The sequence below is a fragment of the Dermochelys coriacea genome, chromosome 8 (genome assembly GCF_009764565.3).
Source record: "Dermochelys coriacea isolate rDerCor1 chromosome 8, rDerCor1.pri.v4, whole genome shotgun sequence".
Lineage (NCBI taxonomy): Eukaryota > Metazoa > Chordata > Testudines > Dermochelyidae > Dermochelys > Dermochelys coriacea.
In genome coordinates, this window is record NC_050075.1 from 57884797 (window position 1) to 57912599 (window position 27803).

General features: G+C 39.2%; 1 long non-coding RNA gene across 1 annotated transcript; it reads right to left on the reverse strand.

Moving 5' to 3' along the window:
* Window positions 1–1869: 1869 nt before the first annotated feature.
* Window positions 1870–21544, reverse strand: LOC122455483. The gene is made up of 3 exons (XR_006273703.1): window positions 21384–21544; window positions 14121–14130; window positions 1870–1879 (listed from the first exon to the last, which is right to left on the reverse strand). It is a non-coding gene; the product is annotated as an uncharacterized LOC122455483 (long non-coding RNA).
* Between the last annotated feature and the right edge of the window lie 6259 nt (window positions 21545–27803).

Sequence of the window (27803 nt, forward strand, 5' to 3'; positions counted from 1 at the left end):
AGGACTGAATTTAGCAGGAAGCCTGGAACTTTCAAAGTTCTAATCCTCAGTCTTCGATTGATTTTTCTCCCCTTTAAGCTAGTGTTGATTTGCTTTAAATCTGCCCATTCCCCAGATACAGGCTGGACACTGCTGACATCCATCGGCATTTGGATCCCACTATCCCAATTGTACTCTGAATACAGATAATACCAGTGAATAATTTGTCAGACATGCCAGAAACTCCACTCACTTTCTATGTATCTGGTATCTTACCCTTCAGATACACACATTCCAGAGGCAACACCCTCCCTGATCAACTATTTTACTATGGCCTGGAGAGCCAAACCAACAGCTTTCTACCTTTCCCGTATCAGCTTGCTGGTGGCGGGGGTCAGACGCAGTTCAGAAATATACCTTTACCTTGCCCACTCTACACTTATTGGTCAAAGACCCAGAGCATCACCTAGACATGACAAATGATTTGACCTGTATCATGGAGGGGAAAGGGGAGCTTGTGTTTGTGTATATAGCCCTTGCTGGTCAAATTCCTTGAGCCATAGGCAGTATGAATCCTACTATTTTACCTTCCTGTTCTGAAACTTTTCCTTCAGGTGTGTCAAAAAATCAGGTGATATAACATGAAAGTGTCATTAAGGAACATAATGTCCTTCTACTCTTCTGCACATTAGATCCTGCACATTGCAATGGCAGCATGCTGATAATCATCACCTGTGGATCAGCTGCTGCAAATTGGAGGGCCTTTTCCAGGCTACAATCTCGATTTCAAGGATCTGAGGACTTTCTCTTAATCTACCAAGATATGATATATGAAGAAGACTACTTGGAAAGATGGTTATATCACTCACAGATACACACACACACAAACACCATTGTTGGTATTCGTATATAGTGTAACCTTAGTTAAGTGAATACTGGAAACAATCCTTTATTGTTAGTAGTTACACTGGTAATGGCCTCTTTGATGAAATCTGGGTCCCTCAAGACATGAATGTAGTTCAGCGTAAACCAATCCCAAAGTGTAACTCCAAAGATAGCCAACATTTGGAAAGCCAGGCACTAGAATTGTAACTTTGTAAACTAGAGTCATAGAAATGAGATGAAATTTAATAGTGCAAAATGAAAAGTCATGCATTTAGGAACTAACAACAAGCATTTTTGCTATAAAATGGGGACTTATCTGTTGGAACAGACAGAGGAGGAGAAAGACTTGGGTGTATTGGTTGATCTCAGGATGACTATGAGCCATCAATGTGATGCAGCTGTGAAAAAAGTCTAATGCCATCCTAAGATGCATCAGAAAAGGTATTTCCAGTAGAGACAGGGAAGTGTTAGTTCCATTATACATGGCACTGGTAAGACCTCATCTGGAATACTGTATTCAATTCTGGTCGCCCATGTTTAAAAAAGATGAATTCAAACTGGAACAGGTGCAGGGAAAGGCTACTAGGATGATCTGAGGAATGGAAAACCTCCCTTATGAGAGGATCCTCAAAGAGCGTGACTTGTTTAGCCTAACCAAAAAAAAAAGGCTGAGGGGAGATATGATTGCTCTCTATAAATATATCAGAGGGATAAATACCAGGGAGGGAGATGAGTTATTTAAGTTAAGCACCAATGTGGATACAAGAACGAATGGATATAAACTGGCCATCAACAAGTTTAGGCTCAAAATTAGGCAAAGATTTCTAACCATCAGAGGAATGAAGCTCAGGAACAGCCTTCAAAGGAGAGCAGTCAGGATAAAAAAATCTATCTGGCTTCAAAACCGAGCTTGATAAGTTTATGGAGGGAATGGTATGATGGGACTGCCCACAATAACATGTGGCCCATCAACAACTGCCCATAGGAAAAATCCCCAATGGCCAGAGATGGGACACTAGATGAGGAGGGCTGAGTTACTACGGAGAATTCTTCCCAGGTATCTGTGTGGTGGGTCTTGCCCACAAGCTCAGGGTCTAACTGATTGCCATATTTGGGGCTGGGAAGGAATTTCCTCCCAGGTCAGACTGGCAAAGACCTTGGGGGCTTTTTTCACCTTCCTCTGCAGCATAGGGCACAGGCCCTTTGCAGTTCAAACTAGTGTAAATGGTGAATTTTCTGTAACTTGAAGTCTTTAAGCCATGATTTGAGGACATCTGCAACTGAGCTCCAGGTTAGGGATCTATTTTAGGAGTGGGTGGGTGAGGTTCTGTAGCCTTCAATACGCAGAATAGATGATCATGATGGTCCCTTCTGACCTTAAAGTCTATGAGAATAACTTCACTCAACTCTCTGTTCCCTTCTGATTTGCATGCCCCTGCAAAAAATTGGTACTTCTATAGCTGCCTGATGTATAAAAATAGAAGTATTTGCAAAAACTTCACACACTCATTGCTAATGCTATTTTGTTGCCATTTATCTCTTGTATTTTCCTTATATATACTACTGAATGTTTATTTTGTATATGGGGAGAAGATTTCTGTTAGCAGAGGATTCTTCAAACTAGCAAATAAAGGCATACAAAACAAATGCCTACAAGTTTAAGCTTGACAAATGCAAACAAGAAATAAGGTACAGGGTTTTTTTTTAACAGTGAGGATAATTAATATTGGAATAATTTGCCAAAAGATGTGGTGGATTCTCCATTCCTTGAAATCATTCACTGAAATTAATAGGCAGTAGGTTTAAAACAAACATAAGGAAGTACTTCTTTACACAAAGCACAGTCAACCTATGAAACTCATTGCCAGGGTACATTGTGAAGGCCAATAGTATAACTTGGTTCAAAAAAGAATTAGATAAATTCATGGCGGATAGGTCCATCAGTGGCTATTCCCCAAGATAGTCAGGGATGCAAACACTAGCTCTGTGTGTTTCTAAACCTCTGATTGTTAGAAGTTGGGACTGGGTCACTCAATAAATTGTACTATTCTGTTTATTCCTTCTCAAGCATCTGGCACTGGGTGCTGTTGGAAGACAGGATACTGAGCTAGACAGACTATTGGTCTGAACCAGTATAGCCATTCTTATGAATCAGTAGATGAAATTCTGTGCCCTGTGTTATGCAGGAGGTCAGGCTAGATGATCATAACAGTGCCTTCTGGTGGTAATAGTCACAAATCAATGAAACCTGTGAATCCATGGCTTTCTGCATTCTGGGTATCTACCTAAAGGCTTCTATTACAAAGAATTCCACTGATGGCTAAAATTGGAACCTATGCAGGGGGCAGCGCTGGTGGGGGGTACTTCTGCCTCTGCTGAAACTTCTTGATACTTGTTTAGAGAGATAAAGTGGGTGAGTGTGCTGGGGTGGACTAGGCCATCTGCTGGAAGCCTTGTGGCCATGCCACACCCCACCCCAGGTAAGAATAAAAAATATGCTGGAGCCACAGGGAAGTGGCCTAGGGAATAAGAGCAGCATCACAGTTTGTTTAAAGGGACATTGCAGATGGCTGCTATCTGTGGAGTCCCTGGGCTGGGACCTGGAGTAGAGGCTGGGCCTGGGTTCCCTGACCGACCCTTCCCCCTCCCCCAGCCACTGGGAAAGTGGCCTGAACTTTGTGGTACCCCAGAAGGGGAAATGAACTGTAGTGGCCTAGCTGAAGAGCTGGGACCAGAAATTCCCTGAGAGGGCGAAGACATTGCCTCCAGGGAAGGAGCCCTGAGACACTGCTCTATTCCAGAGCAGGGAAAACTTGAGGGAGACATTACAGAGATGCACTGAGAGAGAGGCCCCTATGCACTTGTACCCACAAAGGGGTATGCTTTGCTTTTATCCCATAGACAGACTGTGTATGGCTTGGCCGGAGGGCTGAGTCACTGAAGACCCACCACAAACAGAGAGAGAGTGCAGGCACACGCACTTGGCCAGGGGGTGCTTGCGAGAGGTGAGTGCGACCTCATTACAGTGAAGTAGTATCTTTTATTGGCCCAACTTTCTGTTGGTGAGAGAGACAAGCTTTTGAGCTACACAGAGCTCTTCAGGTCTGCGAAAGGTCCTCAGAGTGACTTAGTTAAATACAAGATGGAACAGATTGCCTAAAGTAAGTAGTTAACACATATTGTCAGAGACACTTCAAAGTGAAATGACCTTTGTGGCAATAGGACAAAAAAGGGAGGGGGGCGATAATGGGTTACAGATTGTTGTGATAAACCATAAATCTAGTGTCTTATTCAGACTATGATTTTTTTAGAGTCTAGCGAAGTTATGAATTTAAGCTCCCAGGCTCTTTTGAAGGTGTTGTGCAGACTTCCTTTCAGGACAGAGGACTGAGAGGTCAGATATGGAATGATTGTTTGATGAAAAGTGTTCATCTATGGGCAGTAAGGTGTTTTTTGTCTTTTATATTTTTTCTGTGTGAGCTCATTAGAGAGCGTAGTGCCCATCTACTCCCTGGGATGTTTCTTTCAAGAAGCATTCCCAGGTATTTGTCTTAGCTGACTGTTCCCTGATCTTTCCTTCCCGGGGTGTTTGGTTTGTCACTATATTGTGCCATATTGAACTTTTCTTTCTGGTGGCAATGAGAAGTATGTTATAGCAGCTGTTGCTTAGAGCTAGTGTGGCCAGGAGTTCCACAGTGAATTCATCCACACCATTCTGCAGTGATCTGCAGCCAGTAACTGGACTTGTCTCACACTGTATCTTGTTAGAAGGGATGTGTTTGAAAATGACAGTGGCACAGCTCACTGAAGAGGAAAGAAACATTCACTGCCACTTGTGTGTGTAATCTGCCACCACGCTGTCTGGAAGGTGTGACTTGTTTTCAAACATTTTTGCCTTTCTCTAAGTTGATGAAACATCAGATACATACATGTTAGCCTCTTCAGATGTAAGTGCAAATTTGCTTTTTTGGAAATGTAGCCCATCTTCTCACTAGCAAGGAGCTGACTTTGAGAGAGAGACGATACAGTCCTCACTTAAGATGCCAACATCAGCTCTTTCCATATGCAGCATCAAAAAAATTCTAATTCGATTTGGTCCTTTATTAGCTGTAGGGTTTGAGGATGGGTGGGGGACATACTGATGAGCTACTTCTCATATATGGCAAAATGTGGCTTTTCAATAGCGCAGTTATTAAACAGCATAAAGTTCAAAAGCAGAAAATATAAATCATAGTGCTGTAAAAATTTACAGAAATAACAATGGCTTAGAACATTGAGGGTATATATGCTGAACGGTAAGTGAACCTAAATTCTTTGCTCGCTGTATAAATATATAAGTTTGAAGTCAGGGAAAATGCATTGTTAAAAAAAAAAAAAAAAAAGAAAAAAAAGCTCAAACTGTGAAAGGCCTTTGACAATGTAAAATACATCCCTTCCCAAGCTGACTGATCATAAAGAATACCACCTTTTAACATATCCCCAGATGAGCTTTAAAAATGACTCAGTGGATTGTAGAACAGCCTTTCCAATTATTTTTGAAGGGATTCTGACAAATGTTTTGTAAGGGAGGAATGGCAGACTGTCTACTTTTGTTTTAGTTTTATGGGACTTTTTTTATCTTGTCATGAGAAGCAAATGGCAGAGCTATGATAGGATTAAGCCGGGTAAGAGAGGCTCAATCTGCACAATGTATGATACAGCTTTCTTTAATCTGTCCAAGGAATGTGTGTTTTATGGTCTTTCAATGAGGATAGAACTTTGGTTACATATGTTAATAAATTCTATCCAGACAACCTCAAAAAGATGCCAACAATTGCTGGAAGTGCTTGGAGCAGAAACTGTCTGCCATTCTGAAATCCAGAGAGGACTTGTCCAGGCTATAAGGATTTCTTTAGAATAAATAAAAACATATTTTGACATAGTATTAAAAATTAAAGACATCTTTTTGTTTTAATAGTTAATTTTAAAAATAATACTAGCCTGTTAGGGTAAATGGCTATTGTAGACTATCCCTTATGAGCCAGTGTGACTTTATAACTTCCTTGCTTTTGGGGTAGGGGAAACTGTGATCATCAGCTAGTAGGAGGAGAGGGAGAAGCACATTGGTCTCATAATTTTAGAAACATTTCCAATGTTGACAGCAAACCTGCACAGTTTAGATTTTTTTTTCAGTAACAAGATAAAGAAGTGTTTTTTCATACAAATCAAGTTGGTTGCATTGACCATTAACTATTGCATGATATTATCATAGAACTGCCAGTGTAAAGGAATATGGTATGGCCACTAAGCAGCCACTCCATTTTGATGTATGTTGGTAAATATCGGTATGTTACAAGAGACCTGAAGTTCTGCAAACCATTTTGCAGAAGTTAAAAAAGTAATGTAATTGTGAAATAGTCTAATTCCCTCCACTTCTATGGATTACAGCACATTAAGAAATTGAGATTTACTATTGCTAATGATATTTTGCTCTAATACAGTTTATTTCAGCATCTCTCTAGACCTAAGCATTAATCAAGCTACATTGAACAAAAAAGTACAGGTCTTAAGATATATCTGTTGTAGCTTTGCATAGGGGAGAGGGATAGCTCAGTGGTTTGAGCGCTGGCCTGCTAAACCCAGGCTTGTGAGTTCAATCCTTGAGGGGGCCACTTTGGGATCTAGAGCAAAAATTGGGGATTGGCCCTGCTTTGAGCAGGGGGTTGGACTAGATGATCTCCTGAGGTCCCTTCCAACCTTGATATTCTATATGTTCTATATATAAATAACTTGTATTTATCTATACAAGTCTTTATTGAACTTTCACTATATTGTGATCCTGGTTCTTCTGTCATAATACTTTACACTGGTTTAGCTCCATTGGCTTCAATAGACTTACTCCTGATTTCCACCAGCATGACAGGAGAATTAGACCCAATATTTGCATTTATGATTTGTATCTTTAGGTTATACAACAATTTAAATAAACTGAATAGAACATTCTTGTAGCGTCGTGGTCATGGTAAAATGAAGGTCTTTAAACTGCAGAAAGAAAAGGAGTACTTGTGGCACCTTAGAGATTAACAAATAAATTTGAGATTAACAAATTTATTTGAGCATAAGCTTTCGTGAGCTACAGCTCACTTTATTAGATGCTAAGGTACCACAAGTGCTCATTTTCTTTTTGCGAATACAGACTAACACGGCTACTCTGAAACCTGTCTTTAAACTGCAGACTTTCTAGATAACCCTCTTAGACAAAATAAAGTAGTCCTCTGCACTGGGGAGTGAAAGAGGATACTGTCATGTGTATCTTGTAGGGGGTGTGTCTGTATGTATACCATTCACATCTCAAAGCATCCAATTTCAGTGAATCCTGTGTTTTGCTGAGGGCAGGAAAGCTCACACTTATGGTCTGCTTCCACTGGTGTCAAGCTGTTCCCCAAACAGTGTAGTTTTCTAGGCAGTAAAAAAAGAAAAGTCAAAGAAAACATATTAGAGTGTGATCATGTATCTCATTCTTTGTGTGAGTCTTTTGTTTTGGCTGTCAAATGAAAATTTGCATACAAACCTGAGCAAAGGTCCATGATAATCATTCCTACCCAACACAGAACAAAGATGTAGAAGGCAGCTATTAAAGTGAAATTGTAACCTGACATTCACTGAAGAATCAAAGCTGATAGCTAGGAATAAGAAATCTGCAGATTGCTTAGGCCAAATCATATTCAAAGGAAACATCTTTAAAATTTTGTCTAGCAAGGGTTGACAGAAACTGATCTCCCTAAAAGCAGGACAACAACATTTTGCAATTCTTATGCAAAATTTGCATTGACTTTAAAAACAATTTTTTCTTGAGTGAGGACTGCAGAATTTACCCATGCATTTCTGGGTTATGCCATATACTTAGCTGGCAGAATAGAAAATGGTGTGGTGGTGCTAGTCTCATCAAGAAAGAGTGATCAGAGGTTCACTTACCTAAACATGTTCAACTACAGTGGAAAGGAAAACATTATTTGAGAAAGTGTATTGACTACCTAAGTAACATTGTATCATAATCCCTATGTAGAATGGACAGAATTAAGGTTATCTATTCAAAATTAACATTTGCATTGCCTGATGTGTGTGTGCTTAACCTTAATTAAAAAAAATAAAAGGTTTTGTTTCTATTATGACAGGTTTCAGAGTAGCAACCTTGTTAGTGTGTATTCGCAAAAAGAAAAGGAGGACTTGTGGCACCTTAGAGACTAACAAATTTATATGAGCATAAGCTTTTGTGAGCTACAGCTCACTTCGTCAGATGCATTCAGTGGAAAATACAGTGGGGAGATTTATATACACACACAGAGAACATGAAACAATGTGTATTACCATACACACTGTAAGGAGAGTGATCACTTAAGATGAGCTATTACCAGAAGGTAGGGAGGGTGGGGGAAAGGAAGAAAACCTTTTGTGGTGATAATCAAGGTTGGCCATTTCTAGCAGTTGACAAGAATGTCTGAGGAAACAGTGGGGGGAGGGGGGAAATAACATGGGGAAATAGTTTTACTTTGTGTAATGACCATCCACTCCCAGTCTCTATTCAAGCCTAAGTTAATTGTATCCAGTTTGCAAATTAATTCCAATTCAGCAGTCTCTCGTTGGAGTCTGTTTTTGAAGTTTTTTTGTTGAAGAATAGCCACTCTCAGGTCTGTAATCGAGTGACCAGAGAGACTGAAGTATTCTCCGACTGGTTTTTGAATGTTATAATTCTTGACGTCTGATTTGTGTCCATTTATTCTTTTACGTAGAGACTGTCCAGTTTGACCAATGTACATTGTACATGACAATGTACATCAGAGAACACTTCAATCTCTGGTCACTCGATTACAGACCTGAGAGAGGCTATTCTTCAACAAAAAAACTTCAAAAACGGACTCCAACGAGTACTCCTTTTCTTTTTGTTTCTATTATGTAACCAAAACCAGTTACTAGATTATAAGCGTATTCCATACATCTTAATAAGAGGGGGAAATGTTTTCACTACAAATTCTTGAATATGCTATTATTTGTTCATTGTGGTCAACCTAAGTCTCTGGAAATATATATATGTATTTTTGTTTGTTTTTGGCAAAATCTGCAAGATGGTGAATCAATCAGTCTCTTCTGATCTAACATTTAAACATCTCAGATATTATGAATGATTGGGATTTTATATAGACAGACTGGTACAGAGTGCCCTCGATATTGCTGATATAGTCATATGGAATGTAATGTGATGACACCAATTGGGTTCTGTACAAATTATTCTGAAACCTATCCCCTGTTCTATGGAATAATAGCCTCAACCCTCTATAAACTGGCATAAAAATTCAACAAAGTTATTCATTCCCTAAACTTTATAAAACTTCTACCATAATAAAAATACAGACTAACATATTCCTGGAACCCATAGAAATAAAATACAGAGAGTTCAGTATTCAAACAATCTCTTTGTAAGGTCATTTTTTGGAAGCTAACCTGTTTGTTTTACAGCCAGATGGATTTAATAGGTAAATTTTGTGAAATGGTGTTAGTACAGTGCAACCTGAAATAGCTTTATAAGAGATTTTGGTGTGTCTCAGCAAAAAATCACTGCACAATAATTCAATCAATTCCTGGGAGAACTTTGTGATGTGAGGATATAATTGAATGCTTGACATCTAACTGTATAGGTCAAAAATTGAAAAGGCAATATCTCAGCAATAACCTGAGATGAAATTGTGGAATTTTAGTTGTGAGGTAAGTTTGTGGTTTCACGGAATAAATGAAGTGTGAGACCCTGGGCTTCAGAAAGTACTTTCTGTGAGGTCCATAACTTTTATGAAATTGCAAATTTTATATAAAACTGCGTGGGGGGGAGTATGTTTTAGAGGGGTTTCATTCTGATAGGTTTCTAAGTAATCTTTTTTCCAGCAAGATAAAGATTTCAGAAGCTGTTTGACCTTTGGCCTAGTTTCATAAAGACATTTGTCTGTTTGGATTCGTAGACAGAGTAACCATATTTCCTATGCTGAATACAGGACACGTGGTAAAAATACTTGTATTCAAACGAGTTCAATGATAATCAATCAGACCTATGCAATACAAACATTCAAATTAACATCAAGTTGACTGAGCCCCTGTTAAAATGAAATACTGCATAGTTGGATTCTTTTTATTTACCTTCTTATCTTTAAGGCTTTTGGGTTCACACACACAGTGGGGGTGTGACCTACCTGGCGTTCTCTGCTCTCTATGCCTGGCTGGGCCCCTGGGACGCACCAGCTATTCTGGTACCTGATGTCGCGTCTTCCTGAGGGGGGGATTGGACGCAGGGTCACATGCTCCCTCTCCCCAGATTTCTGCCAGGGTTCACATCAGAATGTGGCCAGCAGCAGCCTTTCAGCACTGTGTGGAGGGATGGAAGCTACTTCCAGACAAAGGGGAGGAGCAGGGGGAAGGGATGACCTGGTCCATGTCTTTGCAAACTCATCTCTTCTCCCTGCCACCACCCCCTCCCCTGCGTGTTTGGAAGCAGTTTGTCCCTGCCTGCCTGCACAGGATCAAAAGGCAACTAACACCTCCAGGCTCCTCCTGGCCACCGACATAACTAGCTGCCTCAGGGTGGGCAGGAAGGGGTTTAGCCCTAAGGATGCATTGTGCACCAGGGCCCAGGGAACCTGACTGCACAGGCTTCAGGGAACCCGGCCAGAGGTTCTCAGCAGGGAAGGGTGCCTAGGGGATAGAGCAGCCCCATGCTCCCTGAGGGCAGGACCTAGGGCAGGGAGGAGGGGAGTGAAGAGGTGCTATGCCCCTGCCCTGGGAGCACGTAAAGGGTGATGGGTGGATAGTGGAGGCGACACATAACTGGCCGCTGCCTGGTGCCTGCCCACACTCACCAGCCACCATCACGATGAGGTATAAAGCCATTATAAGGACTCATGAGGCCTGTCTACACTAAGGAAATTTCCCAAATAATAATTGATATCTTTATAGTCAGTTGAGTTTTAAAACTGGCTGGAATAGGCCTTAAGATGGTATTGTAACTGATTATTTAAAATGGCTACCTGAACCCAGTCTATGCTACAGCTCCAATCAGTTTTTAAAACTGTATTATCCAAACCAGTAATATATTTTATCCCCTGGTTAAGGTTTTTGGCTTTCATCCTGCACTGAGAACTGCACAAGGAGACATCTGTGCATCTGCTAAGTCTCATGATTACAAGAAGGCTCCACATGGATGCAGGGTCCTCCCACGTGCTTCTCCATGCCTTAGTCATCCTTTGAGTTTATTGGCTCTCAGGATCTACCTGGCAGTGTGGGGAAGGTAGAGAATGTCCATCTAATATACTCCTCACTCCCTCTCATTTTTGCATTTGTTTGGTTAATTCTTTATCAACTCCATACAGACTTTGAAGAACATTCCCCCCTGTCCCCCAAGGGAAACAAGTCCTGAGATTGCACAAACAATCTTCCTTTAGAGGAAGCAAATATAAGAACATGTGAATTTCTAGTAGCACTGCAGTAATGTATTACAAATGACCGCTGGGAAAATTACAGGTGTAATGTACTATATATATAATCTGAGAAGAGTGAGAAAACATTAATTACAGGCATTGGTGCAGTAAATTAGTTTATACACTTTGCTAGTTTTGCACAAAGAGTAATTGTTCTCAATATTTCTTGCAAAGATTGAGGTTTGATACTTGATTTTTTTTCTTTGCAACATGAAACATTTGTTTGAATAAATCTAATGTGGTGTGGAATAAGCAGTGTTTATTCTTACTGATTAATGTGGAGTAATTTCTTTGTATTATATTTCTCCTGATTTATTTTTAAAAGATTTTAAGGTACAGTAACCTAGCAGATATTCAGGCATTATATCATTCTCCTCACCCTCTTTAATATGGTCCTAATTCAGAAAAGCACATATGCATGTCCTTAAATTTTAAGGACATGCTTAAGTCCAATTCAACTTCAATGGGAGTTAAGCATATGCTTAAAGTTAAGCACATACCTAAATGCTTTCCTGAAAAAAAGATATTTCTTAAATCGGGGTTTATACTATGAATTTTAAGTAATTTCCATTTTATGCTTTTGCCCTTATTCATTTAATCTCCTGGCTGCTAGAATTCCTTTGTGTAACTGCCAATGGAGTCCTAATCATGACATTTATTACATAATTATGAACCCAATAAAATTTGGAATTGGACTATAATTCAGTAGACAAGCAAACAATAAAACAGCAAGGTAATGGAAAAAGGCTTGTGGTTACCTACTCACAGCTGAAACTGTATCAGCTAATCAGTTGTTCCCTTTCCTATTACCAATTTTATTATTTAATATATAAAGATAGATTATGGCACTTTCACAATTTTCCTGGGAGATATTTTTGAACCCTGAAAGAATTCATTATCAGGAAAATCATCCTGATATTCAGCCAACATTTGCTCAGTCAATCTCATCTTGTTACTGTTAGTTAAACATTCTTGTGCCATCCAGAATTCCTCTCCATGCTTAGAATTTTGTAGACTATCCAGGGGGTTCACAAAGCTATTTAGGTGCCTAACTTCACCCTATGTCCACTCCTTAGCTTTTGATCCTACAAACCTGATCAATGTGTCTAACTTAACTCAATAAATAGTGTTGCTGAAGTAGGTTTTTTTTTTTTTAATTTTGTTTTGTTTTTTGTACCGGCTAGCATATCTTATTTTGGTCTGGGGTATGAAACTTTTAAAACTAATATAGTATAACTCATAGTGTGGCCACACTTATATTGGTATACATGTGCTTTATGCGGGTATAGCTTTTCCCCTTTCCATATAAGACTAGTTATACTTTGCTAGTTTCCATACTGGACCATATTTTTTTGTTGAGTACCCAAAAACAGTCTTTCATGTCTGAGATTCTGAGCAGGGATCCAAATTAATTATCTGGTCCCTTCCCTTACCACCACTTTTTTTTTTTTAAATGATCTCCTAGAACTTTTTAGATGCCCTAAACACTGAATTGTGAATATCCCTGCTTAGACTCTGGGTTTTTTCCCCCTTTAATGTTGAATATGAACACATTTTCATGTATTAATTCTAGCATATCATTTTAATGGAATGATTGCGATCATTGTAATGGAAGCCATCATATATTTTAAAATTCTTTTAACGGATTCATGAACTCATTATCCTTGCTTTTTAGTTAAAGCATATGTGGCTTGGGTATTGGTCTATTAATCATGAGAACCCAAAGGCCTGTCTTGATTTAAGAACCCTGAACTCTCCATTAAACTAACTTCTATCTGTCAGTCATTACGTTAATGATATGATTAATGTATACACAAACTATGTTAAAGTAACGTTAAAGGATCTGATTTAAACTGAGGAAAGAGAGAACATTCATAAGTAAGATTTCTGCTTTGCTCTCTGCTCACAGATGATTTCCTATGTAATGCAAATATTCTACTACAATGGGAAGAAAAATAAAGCCAAGAAAAATCCACAAATGGTCAATATTGTGTCATTCCTATAGCATACAGCTCATTATTACAAAGATGTATACACATAATTAGAAATCAATGCATTAAGTGGTTATAACTCATTCAAAATCCAAATTCAGTGTAGAATTAGGGTTGGAAAATTAAGCATAAAAATACAGGAAATTCCTAAAAAAGCTAAGATTTCTATGGAAATATTAAAACAAGCTATGTAAATTTACTGCATACATTTAATAGCACAAATGAATATGCTAGGGATATATTATACAAGGAAATCAGGACTAGAAAGTACTACATAAGGTTATACTTTACAGTCAACATGGCTAAGTTAACATTATTGTAGACCAGGTACCAACATATTTAGCCCACGCTAAATGGATGTAACTCCACAGAAGCCAGCTTTGAGTTTCTCAACTTTTGGACATACTTGTTTTCTGAATCTGAATATTACAATAAATAAGTGACACCTGTTCATGATCAATAGAGTAAATCATTCTGGAGGAGGGGTCAGAGAGAGTATATTCAAAGAGGGCTGTGCAAACAATGTAAATTCAAACATTAGAAAACTAAACAGATTTTTTTCAAACTTAAAGAGTTTCTCCTTTGTCAAGTGAAGACTTCAATATGGAAGCCAAATATGAAGTTTATAGTATCAGTTGTATTTGAGTTGTTCAAATTCTACAATTTAAATCCAAATATACAAATATATTTTTCGCTTCTTGGCCAAGACTTACCCCAACACAGCTTTTCATCCAAGGCTCTCAAAGCACTTTAAATACACTAATTAAACTTACAACATTCTGCTGAGAAAGGTGTGGTGTTCATCAGTTTAAAACCATAAATGTAGAAGTATGGAAACTGGGTAAATGCTGACTTCTTAATAATAAACATTATTGTATACACTATGCATATGTAAATGAGGAATAAAAAGATTAAGGCATTGATGTGCTCAGTGTTGCAACACCTAACTGATTTAGGAGCCTAAGCTTCATTTTCAGAAGTCATTTGGGAACTTAGAAGCCTAAATCCCAATGGAATTTTATCTCAAGTGCCTAAATCTCCTTTGAAATGAAATTTAGGCTCCAGATCAGTTCAGAATTGAAACACTGACTGCAGCATAAGAAGATATAAGCCATACTGGGTCAGACCAAAGGCCCATCTAGCCCAGTATCCTGTCTTCTGACAGTGGCCAATGCCAGGTGCCCCAGAGGGTAATCATCAAGTGACCCATTTTCTGTCGCTCATTTCCAGCTTCTGGCAAACAGAGGCTAGGGATGCTATTCATGGACCTATTCTGCATGAATTTATCTAGTTCTTTTTTGAACCCTCTTATAGTCTTGACCTTCACAATAACTTCTGGCAAGGAGTTCCATGGGTTGACTGTGCATTGTGTGTGTGGGGGGGGACTTCCTTTTGTTTGTTTTTAAAACTCCTGCCTATTAATTTCATTGTGTGACCCCCTAGTTCTTGTGTTATGAGAAGGATTAAATAGCACTTCCTTATTTACTTTCTCCACACGAGTCATGATTTTATAGACCTCAATCATAACCTTCCCCTTAATCATCTCTTTTTTTCAAGCTGAAAAATCCCAGTCTTATTAGTTTCTCCTTATACAGAAGCTGTTCCATACCCCTAATCATTTTTGTTGTCCTTTTCTGAGACTTTTCCAGTTCCAATATATATCTTTTTTTGAGATGGAGTGACCACATCTGCATGCAGTATTCAAGATGCTGGCGTACCATGGCTTTATATAAGCAATACGATATTTTTTGTCCTATCTATCCCTTTCTTTCCCAACATTCTGCTCACTTTTTTGACTGCCGCTGCACATTGAGTGGATGCTTAAATACCTTGGACAAATCACTTAGGAACAGATTTTTAAAAGGCCAGTGTGTGAGTAAATGGAGAGCCAAGTACAGAACCCAACAGCCTTGGGGCTGAAGTCCTGGGCCACTGAAATCAGTAGCAAAACTCCTATTGATTTCAGTGGAGTCTGAAGGTCACTCATGATTTCTAGTTCTATACTCTCTACATATAGATCCATGGTTAAGTAGTATTTATCTGTCTGATTCCTGTCAATCTCAGAGACACGAAGGTATTAGCAAGTTTGTGCCAGAAGTATCTTTAGAACTGGACTGAAACTACTAAACAATCAGCACTGGATTTGGTTATATACAGGTGAGATATCAACATTTCATCCAGTTCCTTGAACTATCCTGAGACATACTATACCTTGGGGGAACATCTTGTAACCCCCATATTCCTTCTTTTTATATAATTGTGATCTTACATATAAAGTATGCCTTGTAAGGTATAAGAAGAGAGGTTATGCTCTGCTAAAAGTCATTTCTCTATCCATATATGTATATCATTAATGCATATGAAGGTATGAGAATTGTGCTGTATGGTGGTCACTAAAACATGCTGTAAATTAGGGAATCAGCCATATATTAACTCCCCAGAGGCAACAGCAAGGAAAGTAACCAACACCCGGGCAGGGTGTCAAACAACCCATCAACAAGCTTTGTCTAACAAGGGAGCTAAAATTAAGTGACTCACCTGCATGAGGCCATACCAGGGGAATTGCTTGACCTTGCCTGGAGACTCAATAATGCTCCCAGACATGCCCGGACATATCTGAGGATATAAAACAGATACAGTGGCCACATGCTGAACCTTTCTCCTTCACCCACCTACACTTCAAGCAACAAGAACACTCTGAAGACTGCAAATGAGGGGACGGGCCCAGATTACAAGGGTGAAATCTGTGTACTATGAACTGCAATATCCAGTGAGGTGAGAAAAACAGTTTAGTCTAGATGTTGCCCAGTCTAGTAGGGTTGAGAGTTGAGACTGCATGCTTATATTTTATTTTTATTTTTGGTAACTAACTCAGGCAAAAAGTCAATCACTTAATATCGCTTAAAATCTCTCATTTGTAATCAATACATTTGTTTAACTGTTTATCTTTACCAATGAGTTTGCTTGAAGTGTGTAGTAAATCTGTTCAGGTTTTGCAAAGGCTGGTGTATATCCACTTTTCACTGATGAAGTGATGAACCAATTAATAAATCTGCATTGCTTGTATTAAGCAGTGTAAGACTATATATTCCTGAGGTGCAAGGCTGGGAGCTGGGGTGATTTGGCTGGTGCTTTTCCCTGTGTGATTCCTGAGTTGCTCTGGGAGCATTCATGCAATCTATCTGGGTGTGGGGCTCCACATACGGTTGTGCTGAGTAATAACAATGCCTGAAGGGATTTGCTGCTGGTCACTAGCAAGGCATTGTGTGAGAGACAGCCCAGGCTGGAGAGAATTAAGGGGGTACAGTCCCAGTCTGCACCCTAGGGATTCTGTCACACATCCCATTCCTCCTAGAGTCTTCCTTTAAATAGTTCTATCCATTTTGTCTCCATCCTGTGGAAGTATATAAAGGAAATTTGGATGCAGGCCTCTGAAATGAGCAGGAGTCAGGCTAACTCTAGCTTTAATAATGCAAGATTTGTAGAAGCGGGGATTCTGCGAAGCGAGTGGGAAAAGAACTGTGAGAGGGGCTGTTGTGACCTTGTATTAGATAAGAATAGAATGTAGACTATAAGAGAAATTGGTGAGAAAAATAAGATATCATGAAGGAATGTGTATAAACAATATGCAGCTGTTGCTCATTATTGTCTGTAATAAAAGTATAAATGCTTGCTCTAATTGTTTATCTTTAGAAAGACCTGCCTAGGTAGGGGAAACCCTGTGTCCTAGTGTGCACTTTCGCTCTGTGCAATTGCTTGAGAAAATAAAGTGTATCTGACTTGCTGCACCCAACCTGAAGAGTGAGAACTGTGTTTTTCTCCGACAATCCTAAAATACAAGGGTCCAATTGTGTGTGCACGCACACACACATTCTTTACTCACATGAGCAGCGCATTTATTTCACAGGGAGTCATGGGTCTGTTTGCATGAGCCAAGGTTCCTGGATCTGGCCTCAAATCAACACACTGGTGTAGACTGCAATACAGCATGTGCTTAACTTTAAATGCTTAAGTAGTTCTACTGACTCCAAAGTTTAAGCACATGCTGCAGTGCACTACAGGATCTAGGTCATAAAAGTTCTAACAAATATCATTTATTCTCTGGGTTTTTTATTGTACATTGTTTCATATTTTAATTTATAAGAGAATTCATATAAATCATGCAGAATCAATATCAGGCTTCATTGAAGTTCAGCAATAGGAAATTTATTTTAAATGCTGTATTGATTTGTCTATTGCAATCTGAAACTTAAAAATTGTTCACAAATTCTAGTGCATTAATTAGGACTGCTCTCAAGACCTTTAATCCTTGCCCTTACCCTTGTAACATTTTAGTTAAGAAAACCTTCTGTAAAATGTCTTGTTCACTGAAAAGTATAGTCTAAAGAGCAATTAAAATATAGTTAAATATTAGGCACTACTTTATTAAAATGACATACTCAACTATTTTATCAATATAAAACAGGATTTGGGACTGTATTGGGAAATTGGATTTAGAGCTCGGTGAAGAAATTTCTATGGAACTTTATTCTGTTGGAATATGAATTTCTACCTAATTAAAACACTTTGCAAGATTGAGTTGATTTTCACTGGAATTTTGTTTCAGAAGAAAACTAGGAAAATGTTCTGACAATGCTGAAACACTCCAGTTTCAGAATTAAATGTTTTGATTTTTAATTTGGGGATTTATTTTTTATTTTTATATTATTAGTGAGCAAAAAAGGCCTGCAAACATAAAATATACTCTTTTGTAATCTTGATCCATTTTATGTGATGGCCAGGGAGCAAATACCAGTTTCTTACTAGCACTCCTGGATGTCATACCTATATACAATATCTAAGCATGTATACCACCTTTATCAGTGTAGGTTGTGCACTCATGTGGTGGTATTTGATTAGTGTGGAAAATGCACATTGTGCTGTAAGACCTGATTCTGCCACCTTGGCTTTCAGAAGTACTGAGCACCTACTATTTCCCTTGATTCCAGTTAGAATTGTAGGTGGTCTGGAGTTCTTTAAATCAAATCCAAGCGGGTGGGGGTCTCAAGTGATAACCATTGAAAAATCTGGCCCAAGTAACTTGCCCATGATCACAGAGGAAATCTGTTTTTAAAAGTGCAAGTAGAAGAAACTCTATGGGAAAGCTGGGACCTGAGACTAGGTCTTTGATATTATTTTACTAAATTCCCAAGATTTCCAGTATCTTCTCTAGAAGAGTTTGAGACATGGAGACTTGTCAGAATTTTTAGATGTGTCTGCTATTTTCAAATAGATTTAAATGTTTTTAAAAGGAAGTTGAACTATGAGTGCACTATCTGCAGTTTAATAATCTGCATATGATTATCCTGCAAAAAGTATGATAATCTGAGGTCTGTATAAAATGGACTAATGTGAACTGAGCAAGAACTCCAGCATATGTACAATTGCTTTATGATTATTTTTTGTTATGCAAAGTCAGTGCTCAGGGCACTGCAGATATTTAGAATTTGAATTTCTGTAATCAGAATATAAAACACCAAATGTTTGCAATATAATGATAACCTTATAAAGTTTAAACTAAAGAAAAACATTTTGTGAACTTTACTTAAGGGGCTTGATTTTTAGTACAATCAATTATTTTAATCTCAGTCTCTTAAATAAATCCTAGCCTTCTATTGTCTGATTAGCTTTGAAGTAATTCATTTCATCTAGTTGAGGGTTTGGCTGCTCTTTAATTCCAGTATTTGCTTCAACTTTTGCTGAATTGTAGCATATTCAGGTCTTTAGTTTAAGATCTTCTTGCAGGAAACATAGTGTATAATAAGTAAATGATTTACTTATAAAATGTGCTGATGAAATGCTAAGTGTGTATTAAGGCATGGATACATTAATTAAATAAAAGAGAACTGACTCAATCAATTAAAGGGCTCTAAATCTTCATCCCAGAAAAGAATCCCAAACCCCACCCCAAGCAAAAGCTTCTGAATAGACAGACCTTGCAGCATGCCTAAAAATCAACAAACTTGAATTTTGTTGGACCAGTGAGATAAAATGAACCGCAAAGCACAGGCCCTTGTTGCATATATGTTGTTCACAGTTTCCTGATAATTTAACACAGCAACAGTTAATTTTCCCACCTCAAGATCGGTAGGGAAAACTCACAGGTTCAGATGCAGAGAATTGCAAAGAACAGTGTACTTTCCATTATGAAACTCTTCATGGATGTGAGTGATCAAGTGGTCATCTGGGGGCATGCCCTCCAACAATCCCCAGCTGGTCTATTTCCTTTCACAGGAATCCTCTTTCACACACAAACACTTTCTTGTGCCTAACTCTGATGTACATAGTGACCCTTCAGCTCTTCCTCTGTATTGCCCCTCCCACAAATGGCCACAAATCTTCCTTCCTGACTGCAATCCCTCTTCATTGTGTTGTCTTTCATCCATCTCACCTTTATGCTTTCACCTTACACCTAGCTGTACCCAAAATTTTTCTCCCACATTTAGAGGTTTTCTCCCATACATTCCCCTGCCCCACCCCAAAAAGATCTATACTACTCTCTCTCTCTTCTTCCCCATAATGGCTCCATTGAGGAGAGGAGAGGTGATTGGCTTCCTGGCTGTCTAATGGACAATTTACAGGGGAAAGCCCATCATTTCATTGTATCCCTGATGTCTGCAAGATTCCGGTGGGGATGTGCAATATAAGGGCTAAAGGGAACAATAGATGCGTGTCATGATTTGCATAACACTTGCCACGTCTGGAGATGTCCTTAAAAGTCGGGATGCCTATCTCAATGCCAGGAGCTTACAAACTTAGCAATGAAATATACAAGAACAATCAGTCAGGGGATCATCAGACCTCCCGCTTTCACTGATGAGGAAGTAGTTCTAGGGCTCTGTTGCAAAAGAGTTTCACACATGCCTTCCTCCCTCCCCCAAAGCAATTCTTTTACAAAGAAACCTCCATTTAGCAATGCATCCTCAGGAAATGAACAACCTGTCCAAGCTGGAATTCCTGCTAGCTATGAGAGTCTGTAATTCAAAGGGACCTAAATGAGTTAATTCAGAAAGAAAGAAAAACTTCCTTCCAACCCTGAAAGTTTTCTATTGGCAGCACTTTACTTCACGACTGCCTAGATAGCAATGATCTATTTGTATACTTCATGTCTCCTATTTTATAGATTGCTTCTGCACCAGTTAAATCTTTCTCATCCATAGATAACTTGAGCTCTACAGGCAATTATAAAGTATGATTTCTGATTCATAGTTAACACTCTAATGACAAAAAGTAAACTGCCTAAATAGTTTGAAAGTCCACTAATGATATCACCTATTCCACTTGCACAATAGTTAGGAACACCTTAGATTTTTCTGTATCTTTTATAGATAAGTATGATCTATTAGCTGGTGGACTGGAGATTTTAGTTGTAAATTATATATGTGACAATTTGGTTTCAAAAGGCCAGGTTTTCAAATGCTCAGCACCAACAACTGGGGCCAAAATTTAAAAAGAATTCACCTTTTATTTAGCAGACTTTAATAAGAACCATTTCCTGCCCCCCAATAATTCAGCATTCAGCAGCTCCCATGGTGATACTTTCGGCCAGATTTTTCAAAAGAGTTCAGCATCCAATATGCTTACATCTTTTGAAAATCTGGTCACTTATTTTGGTGCTTAAATGGAAGCCGAGATCTCGTGAGAATCCATCTGGCTGATAGTGCACATGAAGGATGATAATTTTAAACGGGGGGAGGAGGAGATGCATTTCTAGCAATGGAAGCTTTACTAGGAGAAGATTCTACAGGTACTAACATTTATGAGAGAGTACAGTCCAGTGATATCCTGTCAGTAACAGAAAAGAGAGAGAAAGGAACTCCTAGCACTTTTAGATCCTGGACCTGATCCTTTACTCTATTACAAAGGTTTTACAGTGATGTAGCTCACTGAAGTCACTGGAACTATTTTGGAATAAGGGAATGGTGCGTCAGGCAACCTGTCTTTTGACAAGAAGGTGTGAGTAACAGTGCGGAGGGGGGGAATTTCCCCCTACTAATTTCCCTGTACTAATTTCCCCCTAATGTTACTCTCACCTTCTTGTCAACTGTTTGAAAATGGGCCACCCTCATTACCACTACAAAAGTGATTTTTCCTCCCTTGGTATTATACTGTTAATTGAATTGTCTCATTAGCACTGACCCCTCCCCCCCACCACTTGGTAAGGCAACTCCCATCTTGCATGTACTGTTTATATATACCTGCTACTGTATTTTCCACTTCATGCATCTGATGAAGTTTTCGCCCACAAAAGCTTATGCCCAAATAAATTTGTTAGTCTCTAAGATGCCATAAGGACGCCTCATTGATTTTTTTTCAGTTTATTCTGTTGTTCCTCTTTACAAAATGACATAATTTGTTAACAACCCTACAGGACCTGGCACTATAAGATTGTACAATGTTTACGTAAATAAAGATTAGATACTATTATTGAAAATTGCTATTACTATAAATATTACATGTATGGATTCAGTAAATAAAGCAGACAGATGACTGTTGCAGTGAGGAAATGAGAATATGATTGAATAAGTAGTCAGAAGAAATTAACAATTTCTGTCATGGCCATCACTTTCTGAAACAATCACCTAGTAAATTCCTTCTAGCTCTTCAGCTGTTACCTGAACCAACCCCCGAATCTTAATGCCACCACATATTGAGAAAGTTCAGATCAGGATCCAAAATTCTTAGTTAACTGTTCTGCATCATGACCTGAACCACAGCCAGTAAATCAAACACTTGTGAACTTTGGGAGACTTTCAATCTGATTCAAACTTTGTAATTTGGACTCATCATTAGAAATGAACATAGACCATGCAAGAAGGAGGTGGGAGAGAGGATATAATGATGAATTTTTAAGCTCCAACTTATTCTGCTTTTTATTGTATAAAAATGTGGCAAGGGTGAGATTGATTGATGGTATTTTTGTTTGTTTGTTTGTTTTTTGATTCACTGGCTTCAGTCACAAAGTATATATAAAGATACCTTTATATTAAATAAATGAAAACACACCAGTTTGAAGGCTTGGAAAAATAGCTATTTATGCAGAATGGGAGTTACTGCTTTGGATTCTCTGAGGCTAAAATGTGCTCTTTCTCCCTGTTACCCCCCACTACTCTTGATGGGCATAAAACCAACTGCTTTCTTGGTAGACTGTTCTGAAATAGCCAACCCCCAGCTCTGCCCATCTCTAAATCAGGAAGGATCAATAGAAGTAATACAACAAAACAGGAGAGGCAAACCACATCGTGCAGCTCATCTTGAATAAGATGATTCCCCCCGCCTCTGCACGGATGAGCGCAAATCCCAGGGAATACTATAAAGAATTTAAAGCAGGTAAATATTCTGAACTCACATTCTATCTCCTGTATTAGTAGTGGTAAGTTCATATTAATAGCTTTCATTGCATTGTTCATGTTTTAAACCTGATGTATGGGAAAAAGATCATTACCTGTCATTCTGAATATTTCCAGAGGGCATAGTACTTTCTGTCAATTATTTTACAGCCAGCTTTTGGAACTGTGTTCTGTATATATGTATTTGATATTGTCAAGATGACGCCAGAATGCTTGAGTGATGTCTTCTTTGGGAGCAGCTAAATATTAACTATCATTAACTGTATAGAAAACAAGATAATTGAGAAGAAATTTTTTGACTCATATTGCCTATCATAACCAGAGATCTATGAGCTACCTCTCTACATTCGGATGGTACAAATATGAAGTACCTCTGGCCAACCTTTGAGAATCAAGGAATGTGATAGAACTGCTGGCTGGTAATCTTTGTTTGCTGTTAATAAATAAATAAACAAATAAATAAATGTTGGAGTCCACAGAACTGGAGTTAGGATTTTTTTTTGTATTTAAAATAAATAAGTCTGGAATTTCAAAGGAGACTAAAGAAATTAGGTGGCCAAATCCCCTAGATTTCAATGAGTCTTGGGTACTCAATTTTACGTTAGAAAAGTCACAAAAGATACTTTCCGGTGAATAAAAAGAAATACAAAAACCCAGAATCAGTGAAGTTTAAAACATTTTCCCCAAGTTGTTTTGAGTATTTTCTTCAAGCTTTATTTTTTATTCCTTTCATAAAAAGTTCTACTCAGACATCTCATTTTTACCACTGGGCTTCAGGAGTGTGCGCTGTTAGTTCCATTATCTGTGCATCTTTGCTGTTCGCTTCTATTGTAGGAATGCAGATTCTTTCAGAAAAATGCTAATGGTATCTTGGCACTTGTACCCTTTTGGTTAAGTAACTGGAAGCTTAATTGGGGTGGTTTCCCTTTCTTTTCTTCTTCTTCTTCTTCTTCTTTTTTTTTTTTTTTTTTTTGCATTTCAGTTACTTTACAAATGCAAGCCAAATGTATTTATATATAAACAAATACATACGCCACAGGAGTGTGTAAAACAGTAACAGCTTTTATGTACTGAAATTATTTTTGACAATGGTAAAAATGTATTTATACAATATGCTCAATCTAAATCTCTTTTAAAAAACAACTCTAAAGCAATTGGAACTATGTTTCCCCAATTCAACAAAAATTAACCTGCTACTATAACAGGATCAATTTGCTACAAAACTTTTCAAAAGTATAGCCTACCTAAGATTGAGTACCATTTGTTGCATATTTCAGATAAAACATTACAACCGATTTCATTGACATGTATTCTCTTTTTGTGCATCTTGTGTCTTAAAAATTCTACCTACTGCTGTCACTCTGACAACCAATTCAATTTCATTTTGCAACTGTTTCCCGGGTAACCCAAACAGCTATGGGGGAAAAAAGGAATATAGTAGAAAGAAACCAAGAAGTCGGCAGCCTTTCCACTTTGTTTCAGATGCATCCTAAGTGTGAAACCCATTACCAAACATAAAGGTACAGAAAACTACTGTATTATACCCAATGGGTCAAATTCTGACTGTTGATACCCAGAGGTGCACATCAGAAAGCTTGTTTGAAAACATGCTGGAAGTTGGTTCTCTTGCTTGATTCCAATTCAGAAACACTGCCCAAAAACTGCTCTACCTCTGATATAGGAGAGGAACATAACATAATGCAGCCACTGCCCAAGCAAAAGTAGAACAGTGTGCATGTACTGTATCACAGCTGTATGTACACACACGCCTTTCTAAGTACGTCTATGAACCACCCTCTGTCTCCACCATTACATCTGAGCACTTCATAATCATTAATGTATTAAAGCTATTCAGAATATTTTTCCCTTGACTTTTGATAGAAAAAATTGAGTGGAAGTTTTCAATTTTTCGTCAAACTTTTCATTTTCTGAGTTTGATGTTTGTTGGTGAGAAGGTAAAAATCCTCTGTAGAAATCAGACATTTTTGATGGGGGCTGGGGGCAGAGGAGGGAAGTACTCATGTTGTACTCATACCAACTCAGGGTAAGAGTGGCAGACTTAGACTCACAGTTGTTTAGTTCTGTGCTAATATGAGATCTATAAAGAACAAAAACTTGCCAGCCACTTTCAAAGAGATTGTCATAGGGAGTTTTTTAAAAAATGATAGAGAGCAGGACTACAGTTGAAACTCAGATTTCTACACTAATGTAACATCCATCATATATGGCCAGATCATTATTTAACTCTGTTTGGGGGTGAAGAAGGCTAAAAAACGTTTTAAATAGCTACAGTGAAAGGACTTCATTTTTTTTCCTTTTGATTTTTGTATCCTGAACATACAAATATCTTGCTGTGTAGGCCAGCTAAGGCAAAAAATATCACTTCAGTGTGCTTGTGCCAGGGTTTGAACCAAACAAGTAATAAAGGTAAATCTACCAGACATTTAAAAAGTGTTAACCTTTTTTTTTCTTAATCAAGGGGAATCAATTCACTGTGAAATGCTATATCACACATTCCATTGAATTTTTCATACCAAATAAGAAGCCTGCAGAATGGGGATCAATGGCCCGAGGTATTGCAATACAGAACAGATAATTAGGGACGGACAAATGAAGACAAAGGTTTGCTCTCCATGGCTATGTTTGTAACTGATGTCCTGTTGTATTTAATTGTACAGGGCCTGATACAAAGCCCATTGAAGTCAGAGGGAGTCTTTACATTGATTTCAGTGGGCTTTGGATAGGTCCATAGTGAATAATCATGACTTAACCTCAAAGGGTTGAAGTTTGGGTTTGGATAAGGACGCAGAGGTTTGAAAGTTTATCTGAAGACTATTTGTGTCTCTTAGGCCTGTAAACTTTGGCCACCTGTAAACTCATTACCCTAAGCTCTATAGGACAGGGAGTCTGGGTAAGACTCTCATCCTGTCCCCATACGCCAAGTAAAAGAGTCATAGCTGTTTAAAGGGGCCTGAAAGCCCCGTATGCAGGTGTAGGAAGCTCTCCCTGGCAATCACTATAGAAGACAACCATAAAGCTGCCTCCCAAGAACCCCCCACCCCTCAAAGTCCTGGTGTAGGGGGTATGATGGAGACCAGATGAAGGAGAGGCATGTGAAGGGTGAGGCTGCAAAACAGCACACCGGCACCTCCGACACAAGATGGTTGTGCTGAGAGCTGGATGGGAGTGACATCCCTGGAGCTGGCAGGTTCTACAATGGGGTATCATGAGGAAGTAGTGGATCACTAGGGGAATCCAAGAAATATGGGCTCCCTTGATACGATTGGTAAGCATGTTTGGTACTGGATAAGTGGGTGCTCCTGCTTGTGGAGCTGTGATTAAAGTACAGCCTGAAGTGGACAAAAAATGGAAAAAAAAGTTGATATAAGATTCAAAACATTTGGCTATGGATAGGCAACTGCCTCAAGCTCACTGAACATGGAGTGGATTAAAGGAAGAACTGTTGATAAAGACTTGACTATCAGAAATTTTGATATTGCTAAAGAACTCTGCCATTTTCCAGTTAAGCTACTCTGCTCTATGCTGGCTAAAGATGAAATTAAGGTTGCCTTGACGGATTATAAATTGAAACAGGATCCTAAGAAAGAACAGCCAGAGAAGAAAGCAGCCAAAGCCTAAATTTAATGTATGAAAGTATAAAGCTTGCTTTCTCATTCCACTTAAATTTGCAGTGCAATGACTTTAGAGATGGAAACCAGTGCACTAATAAATGAAGCTATAGGATATGCACATAAGATAAGTACAATATTCCACTGTTCCAAGTGTATTAAACCACTGTTGTCGTGCTCAAATTATTGGATCATCATCTTCATCTTATTTCAGCACAAACTACTCTCCTGTCTTGATTTCATATGAAGTGAATGGGTGAGGCAAGCAAGTACTGAGTTCTGAGTGTGACCATTTTCAGCAAAGAAGGCTGCCATAATACCATGTCTTTAGAAAGTTCAGCATTGTCCTCCATGAAGTTAAGAGCCATGTGACAGGGTGCTGGCTCGAAAAGCCTGAGCCAGACTTCTGTCATACCAGCTCCAATCAGAAAAGGGGTATTGGAGCTGGCTGAGTAAGCCCAGGCCTAAGTGGTAAACGGGGAAACAGCTGCTGGTCTTGTTAGCCAGGGCTACATACAGGCTCTCAGGAAGAAAGCCAGGGGGAGAGGAAAGGGAGGAGCTAGGGAGTTAGAGGCTACTCTCCCCTGCTGGCTGCAGAAGCTAGCAGTCCCTGAGGCTGAGAGCCTGATACTGTCTGTAGCTACAAGGTCGTGGGAATTTGTAGTGTAAATAAATTGCACTAAAGCAGAGGTCTCTGGCTGGCTTGTGGGTGCAGAATTGGCCAAAGATAAAGGGGCCCACTGGCATCCTGTTACTTCGTGGCGGCTTGTCTGGTATCCTGAGTCAATGGACGTGGTTGGCAGCCCAGAGATGGATGGGACCCTGCAATGGCTCATCAAACACCAGGAGCAGATGCAGAAGGTGCTGCAAGGCTTCCAGCAGTCCCACCAGGCCAAGAGACAGGCCTTGCTAACCTGGCAGGCAGGACAGCAGAGAAGCCTACAGGACTTTGTAAGAGACCAGGCCAGCGTGCAGCAGCAACTCCTGCAACGAATGGTGAGTCCTGCGGTAGGGATTGGCATCTGGCTGCCAGGCATGGGACTCTCTAAAATGGTCTTGGCAGATGACCCGGATGCCTTTCTTGTTATGTTTGTGTGGTGCCATGGGTGCAGGATGGGAGAGGGTAACCTGGGCCTATGGCTGGCTTCCTACCTGGTGGGAGAAGCTCAAGTGGCCTGCATGGCCTTGAGTGAGGAACAGGCCTGGAATTATGAAATGGTGAGGGTGGCCATCCTAGACTGCGTGGGCCCGTCGGCAGAGAAATACTGTTCCGGTCAGCCCAATGGACGGGGGCTGTGTGGTCCAGAGCCTGATGGACTGGGCCACCTATTGGCTGAGGCCTGAGATGCAAACAGTAGGGGAGATAATGGACGCCCTTGTCCTAGAACAATTGCTGCAGGGCCTCCCCAAGGATAACAGAGTCTGAATCAGGCA